The 22,939-nt window shown below is 42.9% G+C and overlaps 1 protein-coding gene across 6 annotated transcripts in view; it reads right to left on the bottom strand.

The window, feature by feature from the left end:
* Positions 1-22,939, bottom strand: part of RNF152 (ring finger protein 152) — a 242,485-nt gene that overhangs the window by 110,830 nt on the left and 108,716 nt on the right. For 2 of the 6 annotated variants that reach the window (XR_012901719.1, XR_012901720.1), the window contains one exon: positions 11,413-22,341. The exons of 3 other annotated variants lie outside the window; for them this stretch is intronic. The gene's annotated coding sequence lies outside the window, so the exon portion shown is untranslated. Of the gene's footprint in view, positions 1-8,017; positions 10,871-11,412; positions 22,342-22,939 lie in introns of those variants that run through there. One more of the 6 variants, XR_012901721.1, reaches the window with a different exon arrangement.

The following is a 22,939-nucleotide window of genomic DNA, read 5'->3' as shown; positions in this document are numbered from 1 at the left end:
TCTTATCGTGTTCTTTATTCCAAATGACTATCAAATCAATTTCTTTATGGAAAAAGGGTGGAAAGGGGCATGAAAGGATGTAACAAAGCTAGGGGGTTGTTCTTTATCTAAAGATAATGCACTTGCACAAGCAACATAGTTGAGGTATTCTATATCTAAAGAGAACCAATTCAAATGAGCTTTTCCAAAACACCATCTCTAAAGCGCTCTAGCAAGAATATTAGATTACAATGTACCATCCCAACAAACTCTTTGGTTCATCAGTGATTCTGAGGCTTGGACAGTGCTGCATAGTAGCTTTCCAGAACTGCTTTAATAAATTAACTCATTGGTAGGTGTTATATCTTCACTGCATCTTGGTGGCTACCAAATTTCAGGAGCGGGGAGGGAAAGATGGAACTAGTTGTACAAAACATTTTCAAGTTAGCCAGGATAAATTCAAATATTCTATCATTAAAACCAAACAGAAGGCAAACAATGATTCACCTCCTCTCATAACAAAGCTCTGTCATTCCAATTGGAAAAAGGATTGACTGATGATACGTATTTCTGGGATACTAATTAAGAATATGACCAATGACTGTCATATGATATCCTTATTGAAAGAAATTAGTGGGGGTACCTTGAATATTTAAAAGGACAAAATGATAAACTGTACAACTCTAGCCTGACACTCTCTTTTTGATTTAGTATTTGCAAAAGTTAAACAAACACCCCAGCCAAGTGCACATTCTTTGTAGAAGGCAGCAAGACATCAGGTGCCAGTTTGTGATTACAAGGTTCACTTATGTAAAAGCAATTAAGTTGCTTTGTTAAGTGATTGCAGCTAAGTAAAAATTTACTCTGGTTACTTATTAGCCACAGTGCCTTACCTTGAGTGGCAGAATTCAGAAACAAGCAGCTGAGGGTTACATACATGTGTCAAACTCACCCAATATGCATACTACTTTAGCTATCAAGAAATATTTTCTCAGATGACCCAACTCACTGGATACCCGTTCAAAGTTTTAGGGTATGTCTACATTTCCAAGTTTTGTGGAGGAAACTACTGTAGACATGCTGAAGTAAAAAGACAAAAGTCACCAAAGCGAGTTCACACTTGTCCCCTCTCCTGAGTGATTGTGTTCACATTGGGCGCTCCCCTGTCAACCTCTGGAGCAATGCACTGTGGGTATGTATCCCATAGCACCTCGCAACTTGGGGCATCTTGGGGCTATGCAAAATGTCCTGTTAGGCACCGTTTTGTTCAGGAGCTTCTGACTCCCTTTTGTGTCTTTTTTCCAACCACCACTCTGTGCTGTGCACTCTGGCACATGTAGCAAGACAAAATGGATCCCGCACTTCTCTCATATGCTCTGTTAACTATTGTGAGGACCTTGTGCAAGGCAGTGTAGATAGTCTTGGAATTAGTGACAGAGGACGAAGACTCAGAGGAGCCTGACGACGTGCATGATATGGACAGTGGTACCTGTCATTACACTTGGCAGTCACTAAGCAGCTGTAAGGGGTAGAGTGATGCTTTTGGACTAGGGAAAGCAGCACTGAGTGCTGGGATCGCATCCTCATGCAGGTGTGGGATGAAGATCAGTGGCTACAGAACTTTAGGCTGCGTAAAGCAACTTTCCTGGAGCTGTGTGTCAGGCTGGTCCCCAACGCAAAGACAAGAGAACGAGAACTGCCCTCTCACTTGAGAAGCATATGAGAATTGCTGTGTGGAAGCTGGTGACTCCTGATTACTACTAGTCAGTTGCAAATCAGTTTTGGTGCTCTCCTGTTGCTAGCATGCAGGGCAATAAATCGCATTCTGCTACAGAGGACCATGACTGGGAAATGAGCATGACATAGTGGCTGGCTTTGAGGACATGAGATTTCCCAGGTATGGAGGAGCAATAGATGGCATACATATTCCAATTTCAGCACCAGGATTACATCGACAGGAAGGGATACTTCTCATTGGTGCTGCAGGTGCTCGTAGATCACCATGAGCATGTCATAGACATCCAACAGAGGATGGGCGGGAAAGGCGCATGATGCATAAATCTTCAGGAACACAGGCATATACAGAAAGCTGCAGGTGGAGACTTTCTTTCCAGACCCAAGATTCCAGTGGAGGATGTGGAAATGACCATTGTGAACCTGGGAGACCCAACTTACCCCTTGTAGCCCTGATTCATGAAACCCTACATGGGTCACCTGGATTTAAGGCGGAACAGGTGCTGCATGGTGGTTGAATTGAGCCTTTGGGAGATTGAAGGTGAGATGGAAGTGTCTCGCTAGGCCAGGCTAGACCTCGCTGAGAACAGTATTCCCATGGTTATCACAGCTTGTTACACTTTGCATAATGTGTGTGAATCTAAGGAGGAATTGTTTCCCCAGGGGTGAAGCACTGAGATACAGCACTGGGCTGCAAGTTTGAGAGCCGGACACTATGGCTGTGTCTAGACTACATGCCTCTGTCGGCAGAGGCATGTATATTAGGGTTGTAGGCAAAGGGAAATGAAGCCGCGATTTAAATGATCGTGGCTTCATTTACATTTACATGGCTGCCGCGCTGAGCCGACAAACAGCTGATCAGCTGTTTGTCGGCTCGTGCGCTAGTCTGGACGTTCCCCCTGTCGACATCAAACCTCGTGGGATGAGGTTTACCGGGGCTGCCGACAAAGGGCTTTGATGTCGACAGGGGGAACGTCCAGACTAGTGCACAAGCCGACAAACAGCTGATCAGCTGTTTGTCGGCTCAGCGCGGCAGCCATGTAAATGTAAATGAAGCCACGATCATTTAAATCGCGGCTTCATTTCCCTTTTCCAAAACAACAAATCTACATGGCTCCGTCGACGGAGCCATGTAGTCTAGATGTACCCTATCAGAGGAGCTCAGAGGACTGCTGTTAATGTTAGGGAGGCTCTGAGGGTGCTCTGAGGGTGCTCTGAGGGTGAAAATGAGGGGCATTGAGATAAACTTCTGTTACAGTTGCTTTTAAACTGCCCTCCCTCCAATGTAACATATAGCCAGGAACATGCCTTTAAAGCCTGCACCTGTGATTGGTCTGTGAGATTGTTAAACAGTAAATAAAAGCATAGAGCCATTCTAAAAGGGTGCCTTTATTCATGAGAAAACAGTGCACTGGAACTCAAAACACCCCTGACAGCTGTTAAGGGAGGTGACAGCAAACGGTTACGACTCACAGATGAATATAGGTCCAGGTATCACTAAGGGGCTGCGCCCTCTGCTTGCCTACCCTCCTCTCTTGGGCCACTTTCATTTCTCTGGGAAAGCCTGTTGATGCTGTTGACATGATGACATCCTTCTGTCTCCTAGAAGGAGCATTCTGACATCTGGCAGGAAAAACTTTTTTATATATAGAGAGAGATCATCACAGTTGGGAGAGGGGGTGAAGTGCACAGAAAAATGAGAATCCTCAAAGAGTGAAAAAGAATGTAAAAGCATAGAGGGGGTACTGCTGGGCACAGAATTGAGAAACTGCTGGTGGAGGGGGAGGATCCATGTTGGCTCACTGCTGTGCTGCTTGACTAGACAGTTGACGATTTCTGTCTGCTCCTCCTTCACCCTGATCATGTGTTCTGTGGTCTGCTGAGTAAAGGTCTGGTTGTCCTTATGGCTCCATAACTCTCTTTCTAAGCATTGTTCCCAATGTCTGCACTCGCTTGCTGATTGATTTAGCACTTCGCCAACCTAATCCTCCCTGTTTTTTTAGGCCACTTCTTTATCTGTTGCATCCTCTCCAACTTGGTCCATGGTGAGACCTTCAAGGCCTCTGCTGTTCAGCACAAAGCACACAAAGGGCTCTGTTAATTTTGAGTCCTACATTGTAACATTTCACTTATGAACCCATTTTCCAACATTTCCACTCACTTTCCCTTTGACCCTTGCAAGGAACGCATCTCAGCAAGAACCCTAATCATGGTGGCTGAAGGGGTGGGAGTGGCTGGTGGTTGTGCAAAAATCAAGACATTCTGGATACGGCTAGAAAATTCCCTTTGCCAGAACATCATTCTAATTATTGCCACATTTCTCCACAGGTGGGTAACACCCAGGCAGGCATCTACCTGCTCAGGGTAGGCATGGAAACTAGGGTTCAACTTCTCCAGCCTTGTGGCTTTTGCCCTTCTCCATATGTAGCCCATGTGTGCTCCACAAATGATTGATGAATGGACGGGGCAAATGTTTTACAATGGGGGAGGGGACAAAGATGCACTGCCATGGAATCTACAGCAGAAAATTGACAAGTACCTCTCGAAAAACGTTGACATACACTCTGCAGGATGCCATTGAGATCATGGCAAGTATCAATATCCCACTTGGCCATACTGATTAAGCTACATGGGAATATGTGCAACTGTCAGACACTCAGCCAACCTCCCACTTTTTCATGCCCTGATCCCAGCACTCCTCAAACCAAAGCCACTTACCCTGTATCTCACTCCCTGCTTCCTGGCCCTTGGGAAGTGATTGCTCAGACTGGCTTTGTCCATCAGCAGTGGAGAAAAGTTTCTGGCTGCTAGACATACTCAGCAACTCTGCAGGCAGCCCCTGGTTCTCAACTTTCACCTCCTCATCTACAATTTCATCCTCCATGTTAAGTCCTCTGTGTTCTGCCTGCCTTCGTGCCCTCAAAAGTATCCACAGGGCTCTTGGCAGTGGAAGTGGGGGTGACCATTGACTAACATCCAGCTCCTTATAGAAACAGCAGGTCTTTAGTGAAGCACTGGAGCATCAGTTTGCTTCACAGGCCTTATGATAGACTTGTCTGAGTTCTTTAATCTTCAGTCTGCACTACAGCATGTCCTGTTCATACCCCTATTCACACAAGGCTTGAGAAATGTGACTGTACGTGTCCCAGTTCCAATGGGTCACTTGCAGCTGGAAGAGGGCCTGAACTAACTCCTCCCCCCATACACTGATCAGATCTAACAGCTGCACTATGGTCCAAGCTGAGGAGAGTTTGGTGCAATGGCCAGGCATGAATCCGGAAAAGATGACATGATATCACTGCATGCTGAGCAAGTAGGTGATCACCCAGGTAAAGGGCAGAAAAGTTCAAACTGCTGAGCAGAGCAGCTGCTTGGGAATTATGGGACACTTCCTGGAGGCCAGAATCAGTGACAAAACACCTGCAGGTATCTTTATTGCAGATTTATCAACAACACAGGAAGGGGTAAAGACAAAAGTCCCTCGTGGAACTGTAAGACTTTTTTCAATGAAAATAGCTGTTTTTCCAAGACAAAAGTCACCTACATTGCAGTGTGAATGCTCACACAGTTTTGTCAAAAGTCACTTTTCCTTGACAAAACTTGCCAGTGTAGACAAACCCCCCAGGCCTCTTAAAGAGAGCGAGAAAAAACAAAGTATTAACCTGAAGATAAAACAAGTATTAACCGGGGCGAGGGTGGGCCATTTTCTCTACACTTACTTCTCATGTCCCTTTTTGTACCTATGTGTCCATGTTGCATTAGCACCGCTGCTATAACAGAGTGATGCAAGTAACCATATAAAGAAGCAGCAACTGAAAGAGATTAATTTAGAGTAGAAAAGACTTTCACACTGCACTGTGGCATTTCTGTCTCGCTGATGGATTCCCCCTTCCAAGCCATCCTGAGGATAGCAATGTGGTTGTGCTGCAAATAGTGGTATGCACAGCATTCATGTCTAGCACACTTTGTGGCTGCATCTAGACTGGCAAGATTTTGCGCAAAAGCAATTGCTTTTGCGCAAAAACTTGCCAGGTCTCTACACTGGCTGCTTGAATTTGTGCAAGAGCACTGACTTTGTAATGTACAAAATCAGTGCTTCTTACGCAAATACTTTCACGCTCCCACTTGGGAAAAAGCCCTCTTGAGCAAGAATTCTTGTGCAAGAGGGCCAGAGTAGACAGGTGAGAACTGTTTTGCGCAAAAAAGCCCCGATGGCAAAAATGGCAATAGGGGGTTTCTTGCGCAAAATCGCGTCTAGACTGGCCATGGATGCTTTTGCGCAAAAGCACTTTTTGTGCAAAAGCATCCGTGCCAATCTAGACGCGCTTTTGCGGAAATGCTTTTAACGGAAAAACTTTTCTGTTAAAAGTATTTCCACAAACGCAGCCTGTGTGTCTGCCTATTCATCAGAAGTATTCAGATTTTTGGAACTAGAGACATTGAAAATGGTTGTAGAACAGACACTAATTGCTGTAGAGGAAGAATGAGAGAAAAAACACAGAAAGAATAAACAAAGGAATGAGAAACCAATTAAATCCCCTCTAGAAACTTGGGATGAAATCTACAACAGCTGTATCTTTTTTAAATTCATAATTCTGCTTGACACTAGAAATCATGGACTGAACAGAGACACTGGATTTGTGGCTTATTACAACAACCTGTAATCCAGTTAGGGTAGGTCTACACTTCCCATGTTACAACGCTGTCACAGCAGTGCTGTAACCTGGGAAGTGTTATCACTCTTTGCCAGGAGAGCTGTCCCCTGGGGATAATTAAAAAAAAACAACCCTGAATGAAGGCTTTACTGCCAGAAGTGTAGTGCCCAGCCATAAAGTGTATTCTATACTGGCGCTTTTCAACCCTATCACTTTTGTCACACAGAAAGGATGTTCTTTCATACCCCTGAATGACTAAAATTTCAGCATTGAAAGTAGCAATACAGATACAGCCTCGCTCCCTCTTTTTGTCCTATGACTGTTGAAGTGTTAGCAGGTCACGCTACCTTGAATGGTCCCCTACAATATGTGCTAATTACTTATGCTAAACAATCTGTTCCATTTTGCATTCTGCTGTGACACTGGGGCTTTTCATTGTAAGCCTTTACTCTCTTTAATAAAGGGATTTTTTTTAAAGAAAATGGGATGAGTTATGTGTATAAGATATAGATGTCCACAGAAAATCGTATCACCATCTGAGTCTTGGATAGACATCTACAATGAAATCTTGGCCCCTCTGAAGTCAATGACAGAACTCCCATTGACTTCAATGGGGCCACGATTTCACCCCATACTCTAATTATTGATTTACTGTTCTGTTAACTCCAAAAAACAAAACAAGACTATTTCCCAGATTTGCTCCACTGCTTCTTTAATGAACCAAAACCAAGACAATTGTTACTGTATATTAAATGGGGATGGGTGGAGTTTGAGGAGATATTACAGTAGAGTGAGATTACCATCTGTATCTACTTATACATTCAAACAAGATATGGTTGGCTTATCTGTTTCAAAAGAAAAAGATTCAGCTTCTGTTTTGGCAATGAACAAATGTGATTTCTTTTTATCAAAGAATGCTGCACAACTGGCTTAGGCTGGATTCACATTCCACACTGAGAACTCACGGCTATTTCCACTTCCTGGTTAATCCTGACCAAGTCTACTAGTTAAAGGTGGAATTCACTGATTATGCACTGGTGACCCATAAAAAGTGCAATCATATACAGCAACCACACACAGGGGAGCAGTTGATCTGACCTCAAATCCCATGTTGTAGTCTCCCATGTAGCTACCTGAGGCTATGTGGAATATAAATTTAATATTATGTAAATTAGACTATTATTAATTGGAGTCACTACTGTTCTCACAAATATTCCACTAAATATGTTGCTATGGCTGTGTCTAAACTACATAGCTCCGTCGATGGAACCATGTAGATTAGGCTGAGCAGCAGAGGGAAACGATTATTTAAATCGCGGCTTCATTGAAATTTAAATGGCTGCCGCGCTCTGCCGACCAGCTGATGATCAGCTGTTTGTCGGCAGATTGGGGCAGTCTGGATGTGTCGCTGTCGACAAGGAAGCCTTCGTTGACTGGCGCAGGTAAACATCGTTTCACAAGGCATACCTGCGCCGGTCAACAAAGGCTTCCTTGTCAACAGCGGCGCGTCCAGACTGCCCCGATCTGCCGACAAACAGCTGATCATCAGCTGGTCGGCAGAGCCCGGCAGCCATTTAAATTTCAATGAAGCCGCGATTATTTAAATCGCGGCTTCATTTCCCTCTGCCGATCAGCCTAATTTACATGGCTCCATCGACGGAGCCATGTAGTTTAGACACACCTTATGTGAGCATCAAGGGAACCTAGAAAGTCCTGAATGACTTGCCATGGAGCAGGCATGCCTCAAACTCTTTATCCCAAATATATAATGGACTGCCTCTCTGGACTGTAGTCCACAGCCTCATTTCACCCTGGGTAAGCCTTTTAGTACCAGATTTAATTACTTTGTTCCAAGTCCCTCAAAAATGTCTACTCTCTAGTAAGCTAGAGCCCTCTGCTGGTGATAGTTTTTTCTAAAGTTGGCAACAAGCAGTGATTTGTAGGGGTATGATGAGGTCATCCATCCCATGCTTAGGGCTGGACCTTTTGGTTATTTGGGTCTTCAATTGATTTAAACTCCACTGCCCCAGGTGTAATTAGCAACACCTCACATGGATCGCCAAATGTTTCAGACTCCCCTCTGAAGTGAAAAAGCTGGTTGCCTCTATGAAACTGTACTTGAGATGTTATTGGTCTGTTCGGTATCACATCCCAGTTTTGTAGGTATTAGCAATTGAAATACTTGGGGCTCTAGTCTGCACCGTCAACTAGTATCAAAGGCAATAAACAGGAATTGGAAAATATGGCCAAATATTTCTTCTGTTCACGCCCTATTTGCTATTGTAACGATCTTTGTAAAGCAGTGGTGGGGAACCTAAGGCCCAGGAGCCAGATGTGAACAACATAACAATGGTCATACTGGGTGTGATGGGGTGAAGCAGCCCCACACTGGACTTTCAGGGCCCAGCCAGGGTTACCTGGCTGCAAAGGCCCTGCCCCCGCAGCTCTACCGAGCATGCCCAGGCTGCAGCTCAACTATAAAAGCCTGGGAAGAGGCTCAGCCAGAGAAGGAGGACCTAGAAGGGGAGCTCCTGACCAGCAGTGACCAGCGACCCAAGAAGAAGCCGGCGGAGCTACTGGGGCTATCACAAGGGTCGTCAGCAGAGAGACAGCCACCCCAGTGAGTGCAAGTACGTAGGACCCGGCAAGTTCGTAGGAAGTGGCCCAGGGCAGGAGCCGGAGCAGCCTCTCCCACCCTGGGAACCTTGGTGCATTGCGGTAGGATTTCCCCGCCAAGGGAGTGGCAGGCTATCCTGCCACTCTCAGGGCCCTGGGCTGGGACCTGGTGGAATAGGGTGAGCCTGGGTTCCCCTACCAGGGGCACAGCCCCACTAGATCAGTGACTTTGTAAATTGACTTCAGCCAGTGGGCCCTGTCTTAAAGGGCCAGCCAGTAACTTTAATGTGTTGACTCGGGTCAGTGGGCTGCAGGCCTTGTCTTAAAAGCCCTACCAGTGACTTTTTATATTGACTTTGGCCAGCGGGCCAGCAGGCCCTGTCTTAAAGGGCCAGCCAGAAATTTTAATGTATTGCCGCAGGCTCTGTCTTAAAGGACCTACCAGTGACTTTATATGTGGACTCAGGGTCTTGTCTCTGCCCACCGGAGGGGGAAGGGGAAAACACCCCACGACACTGGGTCAGACCAATGGTCCATCCAGCCCAGTATCCTGTCTGCTGATACTGGTCAATACCAGATGCCCCAGAGGGAGGGATCACAACAGGTAATTATCACGTGATCCCTCCCCTGTCACCCACCTCCAGAGAAACAGAGGCTAGGGACATCATTCCTACCCATCCTAGCTAATAGATTCATGGAGGTTAGCTCCATCAATGGCTATCTAGCTCTTTTTTTATCCCTGTTAAAGTCCTAGCCTTCACCATATCCTCTGGCAAGGAGTTCCAGAGGGTGACTGTGAGCTGAGTGAAGAAAAACTTCCTTTTGTTTGTTTTAAACCTGCTGCCTATTAATTTTCATTTGGTGACCCCTAGTTCTTATGTTGTGGGAACAAGTACATAACTTTTCCTTATTCATTTTTTCCATATCAGTCATGATTTTATAGACCTCTAGCATATCCCCCCTCAGTCTCCTCTTTTCTAAACTGAAAAGTCCAAGTCTTTTTAATCTCTCTTCATACGGGACCCGTTCCAAAGCCCTAATCATGTTTGTTGCCCTTTTTGGAACCTTTTCCAATGCCAATATATCTTTTTTGAGATGACGCAACCACATCTGTACACAGTATTCAAAATGTGGGCATACCATGGTTTTTTATAAAGAGGCAGTAAGATATTCTCTATCCCTTTTTTGTGGCCCTGGGCTTGCCTGGATCCAGCCCCTGAAGCTCAGGGCTCCCTGCAGCATTGGGGAGTTCATGTTGGCACTCCAGCCCCTTGTTGCTTCCCTGCAGGGCTGGAGCACACAAAAATCTACTAGCTTGGGCCCCCCTTGGCTCTGGTGTGTCAGGGGAATATAGAGAATGTCTTTTTTTCTTCTGGGTCAGGAGCCAGGTCAGTGTGGCTTTGGTTTTGCTTTTGTGGGGTTGCTTTGTTTGATTCTCACTTGTGTGCAGCCCCTAACTGATTTTTTCTGTGGGTCAGCAGTCCCCAGCCCAAGAAAGGTTCCCTCACCCCTATTGTAAAGTATCATTTGAGAACTCATAATTTGCTAGTTAGTGTTGTCCTGACTTTTGTGAAGTTATACAACTCCCCAGTATGTTGTTATTACCACATGTTCCGAACCTCTCGGCCCTGCCCCTAAATTGGCAAACAGGTCTGTCCTCAACAAAGGAATGCATACTCTGTTTAATTTGCCATTAAGCAGTAAACAGACTCATCAAGTAGGAAGGGAAACAATGAAATCTCAAACACATGAGAAAAAGCCAACAGGGAACATCCTTCCACATAGACTCAGTCTTCTAGTGCCCAGCTGGAAATGTTTTTCAAGAGGAGGACTGAAATTATAAAAGGAGAAAAACACTCTCTCTCTCCCCATCCCATTCATTGCACCTGAAGAAAAAAAAAAAAGGAAGAAACTGTTGGACTTTGACAAGGGGGGATTCTGACCTGTCACATTTGGTCAGTAACACACTTTAATACATGTGGGCTGTGTCTGCATTGGCACCCTTTTCCAGAAAAGGGATGCTAATGAGAGCAGTCGGAATTGCAAATGCCGTGGGGGATTTAAATATCCCCCGCGGCATTTGCATGAACATGGCTGCCGCTTTTTTCCGGCTCAGGGCTTTGCCGGAGAAAAGCGCCAGTCTAGACAGGATCTTTCGGAAAATAAAGCCTTTTCTGGCAGATCCCTTATTCCTGATTTTAAGAGGAATAAGGGATCTTCCGGGAAAGGCTTTATTTTCCGAAAGATCCCGTCTAGACTGGCGCTTTTCTCCGGCAAAGCCCCGAGCCGGAAAAAAGCGGCAGCCATGTTCATGCAAATGCTGCGGGGGATATTTAAATTCCCCGCGGCATTTGCAATTCCGACTTTTCTCATTGGCACCCTTTTCTGGAAAAGGGATGCTAATGTAGACACAGCCATGGTGAAAAGCTTTGCCTAAATCGGATATCATTTGTAAGATAGGCATCAGCAATTGTTTTCTCTTTATTTTTCCACTAGCCAGTTCTGACTTTTATGCATCATTCCTTATACACACTTAGAATCTAAGTAGTCAATAAACTTGTTTTACTATTTTATCTAATCCAATGTGTTTAAATTGAAGTGCCTGAATAATTATTTGAGATATGCTGGCATATTTCCCATAAGGAATAATGGACTTTAAATATTTTGCACCATCCACAAGACATCTGGGCAGTACAGGCCATACACACAAATCTGGGGCTGAGTGTGTTGAGGTCACTCTGCAGTATAACCAAGGCTGGTGAGAGCCAGAGAATAACCCACGCATAGCTGGCAGCCTTCAGTTATACACTGCCTCTCAGGGTATGGCTTGAATGAGCAGTTCACATGGGAGCCACTTCAACATTGTAAGGCACTCAAGGTTGCAGGGCAGGGCTGACCCAGCTCCTCAGTCTGAATTGTACCCTGGTAGGTCACAAAGGGCTTGGTGGAAAGTATGTAAGAAAAAAATAATCAAACCCTTATGTGTAATCATGCCTCCACCCAAAAGCCAGCCAATCACTCTGTTCTTGTGTAGCATTATGCTGCACTGTAGGCAATGAAGTCTGGGAAGGAAAAGAAACAGGACACTCTGATGCTCTCTCAGTGAATGATTAAATATAGTGTGGCTTATAAATGAAAAGAAGAGGAATTCTCTTGCATGCTAAGAACAGACTCAGGCAACAATAAAGATAGGCAGGTGTTGCAATTAAGCAACAGTGGTGAAAGAGGGCTGTGTTTATAGCTAACAAACAAAAGTAGTATGCGATATTGAACTGGATTGGGATGATCCAAGAATCATTGCATGCTGGAACAGCAAAACCAGTAATAATTTAAAAAATGTGACGTTTTTAACCCAGCACTGAAGAGTGAATTGATGGTCCTAGATGAACACCTAACCAGGAACCCAACTGTGTGAGCAAAGGATGAGATAAATATTGTGACGCTATTGTGGTCTTATAATCGGATTGTGTCAATGACCAGCCTGGGGACATGGGCAGTAACTGTCTTGGGACCATACTGGATGAAGTGGCCCCCACAGACTTCCAAAGTAACTAGTCCTTTTTTCTCCCAAATCATCCAGTGCCACTTTAGCTCTCTTATGCACTAAGGGAAGCAAGATACAGTATTTCTCAAAATATTTCTCAAAATATAATTAGAAGATTTTCCTATTCCAGTTCATTGATTGGCTCACTTTCAGCACAGACAACTCAGCTGATCAATTCTTTATATCTTTACTATGTTTAGAGCCTTGAAAATCCATGGGTATCCATGGGCCACGGCTCATTTTTATATCTGCAGGTAACCACATCTGCAGCTGTCAATGAGGAGATCCACAGCTCATTTGTGGATACAGATGTGGCTGCAGGTACAAAATGTTGTATCTTCACAGGGAACTATGATTTGTATGTGCACAGATAAATTATGTTTAACAGACCATATTCAATAGAAGACTACTTATCCACATCAAAGCATCCACAGCTTTATCACTCCTGCCAGGTTTCCTGGCTACTTCCTTCTGTATACTCGCAGGAAGAGGAAGGAGAGAGGACAAATAAGTTGTCTCCCCTTTATTGCAAAGGCATATGTACCATTGTGGTGAAAATGTATTCATTACAGTAGAACTCCAGTTCTTTGCCTCTGAGAAACTGAGAGCTGTTCTATTGGACTTCTGTCATTTAACCACCGAACAAAACAAATAGCAACCTACAAAGTTTATGTAGTAAAACAGTGTTAAGCGTTTATAAATGGATCTTATGTAGTTTTATATGCAGAACCTTCTTAGCAGTATGGTTTCCAAAGTGGGATCATCATGAACAAGAATATGATACAGATAACTCCAGATATTCCACTAAGCAAATAAATAGCATCCTCTTGACATGCAACAAGTTCAGATGAGTCAAAGCTACAACAGTTAAAAGAATCTAGAGATATCTCTATGGAGGTGAAATTCAGTGACTACCTTGAAGGGATAGCATTATATTGTGAATTCTTTTGCACTAGGGAGCTAAAAGTCTGAAATCATGGCCTTGTTTATGTTTCTAAGACCCATATATGGTCAGAGCCTCCTCCCCACCTCACTGATTCCTTGGCCACAACTTACAGACCTTATTTTTATGAAAGTTAGATCTAATTTTCCCCCGCAGGAGAATGACCCTCCCTTTGGAGAAAATTAGTGTCACTTTCATAATGCAAAAGTTTTTGATAGGGAGGATAGCAAGAACTTGGCTCTATTTTTCTCCCCATACACAAGGTATGAATAAGATAAGAAAACACTAATAGCTTTGTTTTTATTAATAATATTAGCCAGTCTTTTGTTTAGTGGAGAGATGGAAGAACTCCAAGATATGGTACTAGTAAGAAGGAGAGCTCAGTGTCATGGCCTATAAACATAGCACTAGCAGAGAGCATAACAACGACTTTGTTTTGTTGCACATAGCAAAGGCAGAAGATGATGTCATCATAATAAAGTGGACTAGAACACACCCAAAATATTCTTGTTTCTCTTTCTTCCTTTTCACTCTTAGGTCAAATTCACTGCTGGCATAAGACATCAGGACTCAGCAGATCACTCCTAACGAGTGAAGACTGCCTCTCTCAAAGGTGACTAACCATGAGAGGCCATTTTCCAACTACTTGTTAAATTATATTTTATGCTCTTATTGCTCACTGCCTATATACTTCTTGCTGTTCCTTATTTACTGTACAGTTCTAGGAGTGGAAGCATTGGAAGAAGATGCAAAAGGAGCACTAGCTCTACTCCACCCGCCAATCCTCCTGGAAATGGTGGTCACTTTTAATTGCAAGTATTTGACCTCGGGAGAACCAGCAGGCACAGAGAAATTGAACCATCTTATTAAAGAGGGTATGATAATATCTTTTATTGGACTGCTGGTGAAAGAAATGAGCTTTTGAACTACATAGAGCTATTCTTCAGGTTTGGGAAAGGTACTGAGTACCACCTAAATACAAGATTAATACAGAATGGGGTGGAGAGAGGTGAGCAGGGATGGGTGTGTGGAGGAAGAGGTGAAGTCAGGGTAGGACCTGGGGCAGAATGAGGTCTGATACCTCACCAGCAGCTAAGAAAGACAGTGCCTATGGCCCTGGTTAGAATAATGAATAGTCAGGCACCAGTGTAGCCAGAGTGGTCCACATCCTTAATGTAAACAGGCAAAGCTACTTTTTCCCATCTCCTGGAATTGGACTAAGCAGTGCTGGTGCAAATCATGGGCTTATAGAGATTTACCTTGTCTGCATCAGGGGGTTGCACCACTGTAGCTGCACTGGTGCCTGGCCACTGCAGGCTATAATTGGGGGAAATTTCCCACTGTAGGTGAGAGTCCGTGCATACCTTTACCTGCCAATACCCTTCCTACATGTCACAATCCCTATTCTGTTGCTGATCATTGAGGGAAAAAATGTCTTGGGTATTTTTATTATAAAAATCTAATGACCCTATTCCCACTAGAACAGGAAAGTTCCTTGTTTGGAGGACTCTGTTTTGTGCAAACTCACCTCACGAGCCCAAGCCAGTAGATAGCCTTTGAGCATGTCTCCTGGATTGGGCCTGGCACACAATTCAGATACTTGAACACTTCCCTTCCCTAATTTGTAAATCATTTTGGGCTCAGGTAGAAAAGAAGTGTGCAGACATCTAGAATGAAGCAGCCGTGTGGGTGCCCAGAGAAGAAATATAGGCACCAGTGGAACTTTTTACTGCAAAAAACTTAGGTGCCCAGTAAGTTTAGGTGCCTGTAGGGTTCTGCTCGAGTTTTGTGAATCACAACAAAGCCCAAATCTGAGATTTAGGCAAGTAAGTCTCAGGGTTTAGGCTACTCAGCCCTGGCCTACACTAGGGAGTTATTTTGAAACAACAAGTGGAGCGTCCACACGACCAAGCCTGTTATTTTGAAATAACTCCTGCTTTCCATGAAGAATAACATTTCAAAATAGTGATTTCAAAAATAGTGGTAGTGTAGACACTCTACTGCTGCTATTTAAAACTAGCTACTCCCTCTAGTCACTCAATAATTATGCCCTTATGCCTCCTGGGGCTCCAAGTTAAAGTAGTGTTACCACATTAAGGGAGCCTGCCTAGCATGAATTTCGAGGCTTCTGTGGAATGTGGCCACACTATCTCAAAATAGTTATTTTGGGAGTTATTTCGAAATTTCCTAGTTATAGACATGCCCTAAGTTACCTTTGCGAATCTAGCTCTTCTTCCCCCCTCCCTCCCCCACACACAAGCATGAGACTTCTCTCTCTCCACCATAGCACAGGAGTCTCACTGTTGGGGTTAACACAGGCCTGCCAAATCTCAAAGGGAACTATTCAGTGAAAGTTATGGCCATTACAAGAAGAAAGCAGTAGTATTCAAGCCAACATTAACATACTTGCTTTGTCTTCCACTGCTTTTAAAAAAAGTGTGTTTTTGCCTCAGGTAAGTAAGATACTTTCCTGTAAAATTCTTGTGGAGAAAAGTCTACTGTATTTATCACTAACACAAACTGTGTGATGTCAGTTATGAGGAGTGTAGGGATGACCTCACCTAGGTCTCTCAAGGTACAAACTATAGGAATCTGCAGTTAACTTGGAGAAAAACAAAAACTTGGGGGGGGGGGGGGGGGAGAGTGTCAGTGAGCAGACCAAAGTTTGCATTCCCAGAACAAGAGCAGAGTGGCATCTCCCATGACAAAAATCAAATTACTTTTGGCACTCAAACAGTATACTATCATTGATGACCTGCTGTCCTAAACAAGAGATTTTAATATAAACATCTTGTCAGCTGGTTAAATACATGAGGGCTACGTCTACACTTCAGGCTTCTGGCGCAAGAACTGTTTTGCACAAGAGTTCTTGCACAAGAGCGCATCCACACTGCCGTGTGCTTTTGCACAAGAGAGTGTCCATGGCAGTGTGTTTGCTCTCTTGCGCAAGAAAGCTCTGATGGCCATTTTAGCCATAGAGATTTCTTGTGCAGGAAACCCCTGTTGCCATTCCACACTGCTGCCTTGTGCAAGAGTTCTTGCTCAAGAGGGCTTATTCCTCATGGGGAGAGGAATAACTCTTGCATAAGAAGCCCTCTGTTCCAATGCTTTACTGTAAACTTACTTGCGCAAGAACGCACATGCAGTGTAGATGCGCCGCAAGTTTTTGCGCAAGAACAGCCATTCTTCCACAAAAAGCCTGCAGTGTAGATGTAGCTGAGCTGTTTAATGTAACATGGTCCATCTCCCAAATGCAAACCTGATTAGTATTCGTCAGTGAGTAGGGGTGGTCAAGGGTTTCCGCCTGACAACAAAGACAAACAACTGTCTGGAGGTTATGGATCCAACAAACAACAAAGGCAGTGTCTCCCAGGAAAAAAAAAACGCTTTTTATTTGTGCACCAGGGCATCTGTTGCTGGCTCAACTAAGCTTCTGCAAGTTATCTGTATTGCCAGCAGAGTCAATTTCCAAAGCGCACACTAGGCCAAATTGAGCTCTGTGCTGGTACCTCCCCTTCAGAGGGGTTTATGTAGTCTCCCAGCCCAGCTAAGGGAGCCTTTGCATCAGTGGCCCAAGGCTTCACATGGGTAGAGAATTTCCAGTGCACAGGTTAGTCATGTCTCTTCCTTCTGCTCTGTACCAGGTTTGCCAAACTGGACACCACCTCCAGTCTTCCTCCTCCCCCAAAGACCCTGCTCTGCCTCTTCCCCCAAAGCCCTGGACCCTGCTACACCTCTTCCCAAACCAAAGGGAACCAAAGTGGAGAGGCTAAATGACTGCCCCAAGCTGATACTAGAAGACATTTGTGGCAAAGTATGGAAAGTAAAGAATTGAATCTAAATCTCAGAAGTCCAAAGCAACTAGACCATCCTTCACCTCCAATCATAGTCTAAGTAATTTGTTCGGGGTCATGTAGCAATCCGTGGCAGAGATAGAAACAGATCCTGGGAGCATCTCAATCTATCTGCTCAGTAACATTTCATTTAACACTAGTCAGTCTGAAGTAAATAACGAACTATTCTTTCCATAAATTACAAACTTACTTGTTTTAAGAAAATACTTTGTGATGCCTACTGTTTTTCATATTTTATTTCAAATGGAATTACTTGGAAGCATGTGCATTTGTGTTGGATCTAGTCTAATAAGTACCAAAACTTCACAAAAAAATTACTTTCATGATGTCACCTAACTCATTGTGATTTGTTAGCTTTCTTCTGTGGTTTTTTTAATGATGATGATGATTGAATGTCTATAAAATAGAAAATGGCAGGCATCTGTATTTTAGGAACCTATAACACCATACACACACTATATAAACTCTCAGAGTAATGAACTCTGTGTGGGCAAATCCTTGTGCAGATCACTATAGGAGGTGAAAGGATCTGAACTCAGGGGAGGGATAGCTCAGTGGTTTGAGCATTGGCTTACTAAACCCAGGGTGGTGAGTTCAATCCTTGTGGAGGCCATTTGGGGCAAAAATTTGTCAGGGATAATACTTAGTCCTGCTGTGAAGGCCAGGGACTGGACTTAATGACCTTTCAAGGTCCCTTCCAGTTCTAGGAGCTAGGCAATCTCCATTAATTTATAACTCATGGACCTCTTTATAGGTGTGGCACCACCATCAAATATTAAATTATGAGCTGAGGCTTTCAGAAAATATCAAATAGCATGAGACTTGATAAATTCCTGGGAGTGGACACCTTGTATTGCAGGGACTAAGCCTATGTAACCTTGCACTGTGATGTGACAAATGATTTTTTATGTATTGTTTTCATAAAAGTAAGTTTTACATTTTTAAAAAATGCCTTGTGTATTTATCCTATTGCATGGTTTCTTCTGATATCGGCAAATAACTAACCATTTTTAAAACTTATTATTCAGGATAGTCATTTCCCTTCTGCAAAAGGATTTTTTTTTCTTAAATGGCACTCACCCCCACTGGCTTTTAAACAAAGCAAGAAATCCTATTTCATTTGATTCAGTCTCAGATTGCATGCGGAAAACCGCTTCAATATTACATCCTGATCAAACACAAAAGAAAACCTGACCCAATGGAAAATGGCAAGCAAGGCAGTGCCAGTCACATTCGCCTCCCAAAGTCAGACAAAACTCAGAGTGGCAGTGCTATCAGCACCAGGGGCCATATGTCTAATTAAAAGGATTTTTTTTTAATTTAACACATAGCTTTCTTAGCAGAATTCTAAATATAGATATGATAGTATATGGCTGAGCTAGGATATAAATGGAAATGGCCCAAAGCAAAACAATGGTTAAAGTAGCATGATTAAAACAAATCAGCATTTTATTCTTTTTCTATTAATAAAACGTATCTGCAGATAAATCACTGATTAAACAATGAAGGTGCTAGATTAAGCTGCATAATTAATGAGTAAGAGAAATGCACAGAACAACAGCCTGATGTCCCTGTGCGTTTTGGGAAACATTCTGCTGGTTTGAAAGCCGATGAATGAATGGCTGAGCAGATGGTGTTGACGGGAGGGCTTTAGTTCCCTTGGCCATGGGATTCTGTTCTGGAAAGAAGAAGAGAGGGGTCCACCTGACCAAGAAGTGAAATACTATCTTCATGCACTGACTTGCCAACTTAGTGAGGAGGGCTTTAAGCAAAGTTCAAAACAGGCAGGTAAGAAAAACAAAGAAGCACAAAAAAGGTGAACTTAATAGAATGCTAGATGGGGGGCGGGGGTAGAGTGATAGAACCAATAAGAGGGAAAAACAGGGAGGGGGGCAGAGACTGTTCAGCAACTGAGATGTTGCTACACAAATACAAGGAGTGTGGGAAATAAAAAATGTATTAGTAGATCAGAAGGGACCAGTTAAAGTCCCTATATAAAGATAAAATGGGAAAACTATAGGATGATGCCATGGCAGGGATCTATAATACATGGAGATATACCTATCTCATAGAACTGGAAGGGACCTTGAGAGGTCATTGAGTCCAGTCCCCTGTCCTCATGGCAGGACCAAGTACCATCCCTGACAGATTTGCCCCAGATCCCTAAATGGCCCCCTCAAGGATTGAACTCAAACCCTGGGTTAGCAGGCCAATGCTCAAACCACTGAGCTATCCCTCCCCCCCAGCTATTGTAGACCCCAATTCAGGAAGAGAAGGTGGATAAAGCATTTTGAGAATAAAAATATCCACAACACAAGATCTGGTAATAATGGGGGTCCTAACTATCCGAACATTTGTAGGAACAGCAAAGATGCAAACTATAAGTTCTTAGAATAGTTTGGAGTCAATTTTTTGTTTCAGCAAATGGAGGAAGTAACAGTCAGTCATTTTAGACTTGATTCTGACCAACAAGGAAGAACTGGTTACAAAGGTGAAAGTGGGCAGTAAAGTCATCATGAAATCATAGAGTTCATTATTCTAAGGAAAGGAAGGAGTGAGAACAGCAGAATATGACTGGTACAAAGGAATAATTGTATGCAGAGTTATAGCCATTTTTCTACCACAGTATCAGAGACACAAGGTGACTCACTTCTCTTGATGAGAAAGAGCAGTTTTTGAGGTTACACCAAACTCTTCTTCGGGTGTGAAAAATATACTCAGAGGGTCAGAGATAAATGGGAAAAATAATAACAGAAAATGTGGAAATGGCAACTTAACTTTTTTGTTTCACTTTTCATCAAGAAAGTTAGTGCTTGATTGGCTGCCAAATATAATGAAATCTCATGAAAATGAGGTAGGTTCAGAAGGTAAAATAGGAAAAGAACAAGTTAAAGATTACTTAGCCAAGTGAGATGTCTTCAGGTTACCAGAGTCTGATGAAATACATCCTAGAATACTCAAGGAGTTGAGTGAGGAGATATCTAAGCCATTAGCTATTACCTTTGAAAAGTCATGGAAAACGGGAGAGATTCCAGGAGACTGGAAAGGGGCAAATAATGCTCATCTATAAAAAGGGAAATAAGGACAACCCAGGAAACCACAGACCAGCAGTTACTTTAACTTCTGTGCTAGGAAAAATAATAGAGCAAATAATTAAGGAATTCATCTGCAAACATCTAGAATAGATTAAGATAAGTAAACAACAAATCATGTCAAACCCACTTGATAGCTTTCTTTTAGGACAACAAGCTTTGTAGATAAGAGGGAAGTGGTAGATGTTGTATACCTAGATTCTAGTAAAGCATTCCATACTGTCTTGCATGACCTTCTCATCAATAAACTAATGAAGTACAACCTAGATGGCATGACTGTAAATTGATTGCATAACCCCTTGGCTAACTGTTCACAGTCAGGCTGGATGGGTATAACATGTGGGGTTCTGTAGGGATCAGTTTTAGGACCGGTTCTGTTCAATGTCTTCATCAACAATTTAGATAATGGCATAAAGAGTATGCTTAATAAGTTTGCTGGTGATACCAAGATGGGAAGAGATTGCACGTATGTTGCAGGATGGGATTATAATTCAAAATTATCTGAAACTGGAGAAATGGTCTGAGATAAACAGGATGAAGTTTAATAAGAACAAATTCAAAGTAATCCACTTATGAAAGAACAATTAGTTTCACACATACAAAAGGGGAAATGATAGTCTAGAAGGAGTACTGCAGAAAGGCATCAAGGAGCCATAGTGGACCATAAGCTAAATATAAGCCAATAGCATGACACTGTTTGGAAAAAAAAAGGCAAATATTCTGGGATGTTATTAACAGGAATGCTGTAAAAAAAGACATGAGAAGTCATTCTTCTGCTCTACTCTGCACTGATTAGGCCTCAAATGGAGTACTGTGTCAAGTTCTGGGCACCACATTTCAGGAAAGATGTAGACAAATTGAAGAAAAGCAACAAAAATGTTTACAGGTTTAGAAAAAACAACCTGTGAATGAAGATTGAAAGTACTGGGTTTGTTTAGTCTGAAAGAGAAAAGACTGAGAAGGGACATGATGACAGCTTCCGTAAAGGTTGTCACAAGAAGGAGGGAGAAAAATTATTCTCTCTACCATTTGATGATAGGACAAAAAAAGCAATAGGTTTAAATTGCAGCAAGGGAGGTTTAGGCTGGACATTTAGAAAATCTTCCTAACTGTCGAGTCGTTAAGCACTGGAATAAATTTCTGCCATTGCAAATTTTTTAAGAGCAGGTTAAACACATTTCAGGGATAATATAGATGGTGCTTGGCCCTACCATGCATGCAAAGGACTGGACTGGATGACCATTCAAATTCCCTTCCAGTTCTATGATTCCATAAATACAAGGTGGAACAGGTAGTTGAGCACATATTTCAAGGCCCCTTCAAGGTGAAGTAGCCCACTAGCATCCCTGTACTCATAAGACAAAAAGTGGGTGATCAGCTGGTTACAGGTTGTGGTCATAAGTCACCTAGTCTCTCTAATATCCTGGAACTAACATGGCTGCAACAGTACTCAATACAATTGTTCTTTTTCTTTATTAGGACCATGATTTTTAGGTTCTAGCAAAGTTATGAATTTAAGCACCCAGGCTCATCTTTTGAAAGCATCATGAGGAGGAGGATTGATAGGCCACATAGAAAGTGATCAGTTGGCTTTATCTTCAGTGAAAAGTGTTCACCCACAGGTGGTAGGGTATTGTCTTGTATCATTCTCCTGAATGAATTCATTTGATAGCCAAATAATAATCTAGTTTCCCCCACACAGTATTATTATTACAGTATTTAGTGGTGTACCTCATCCAGAGACATGTTGTAATAGGGATTTGTGGGACCTATAAATCTTGAAAGATTTGTTGTGAGTGTTGTCATACTAGCAGTGCAGATCTGCCTGCAGGTTTCACATCTCTTGTTCTGGTAACGTCTGGTGCTCTCTGAGACGGTGATCAGGTGGCTTTATCTTTAGTGGATATGAAGTAATGGGCTTACTCTGCAGAAGAGAAGACTTGGTTTAGCTGTTAGGAAAAGCTTTTAACTACTAGGATAATTAAATTTTAAAACAGGCTTCCAAAGGAGGTTGTGAAATCCCCATCACTAGAGATTTTTAAAAACAGGTTAGACAAATATTTCAGCCCCCCCCCCCCCAGCCCTGAATTTCTATGAAATTATTAATCCAGCAATCATGCCACAGTCACCAAATATCTGAGTAACAGCTGAGTCTGGGTCTCTTCATGACAAAGGAAGAGTACACAACCAGAATCTTGGCTGCAGTACTGATAAGTGATAAATCTTATGAAACAAGTGTGTTTTAGGTGCACTTTGTACAGAAAAAATTATCTATGTTGAAGTCAGCGTCCATAAACATATGTCCTCTGTGATGTGTATTTTTTCCTTTAACTTAAGATGTCTGCCTGCTAGTCTGCTTGAGGCAGAACTGTAAAGCAATTGATGATGGAGTAGCTCTCAGAATGGAAGAGTCTGCTCTGTCCTAGGGAGTTTATAAACTGTCTTTCCTTCATTGTTTTCCATTGCTAATCTGAAACAAGTCATATACACTGTGTATATTTTGCTCCTTGTATTTGGCTAAC

This window comes from Pelodiscus sinensis, chromosome 2, assembly GCF_049634645.1.
Source record: "Pelodiscus sinensis isolate JC-2024 chromosome 2, ASM4963464v1, whole genome shotgun sequence".
Classification (NCBI taxonomy): domain Eukaryota; kingdom Metazoa; phylum Chordata; order Testudines; family Trionychidae; genus Pelodiscus; species Pelodiscus sinensis.
The sequence above is the reverse complement of the archived record's forward strand: the minus strand, read 5'-3'. Positions and strand labels throughout refer to the sequence as shown.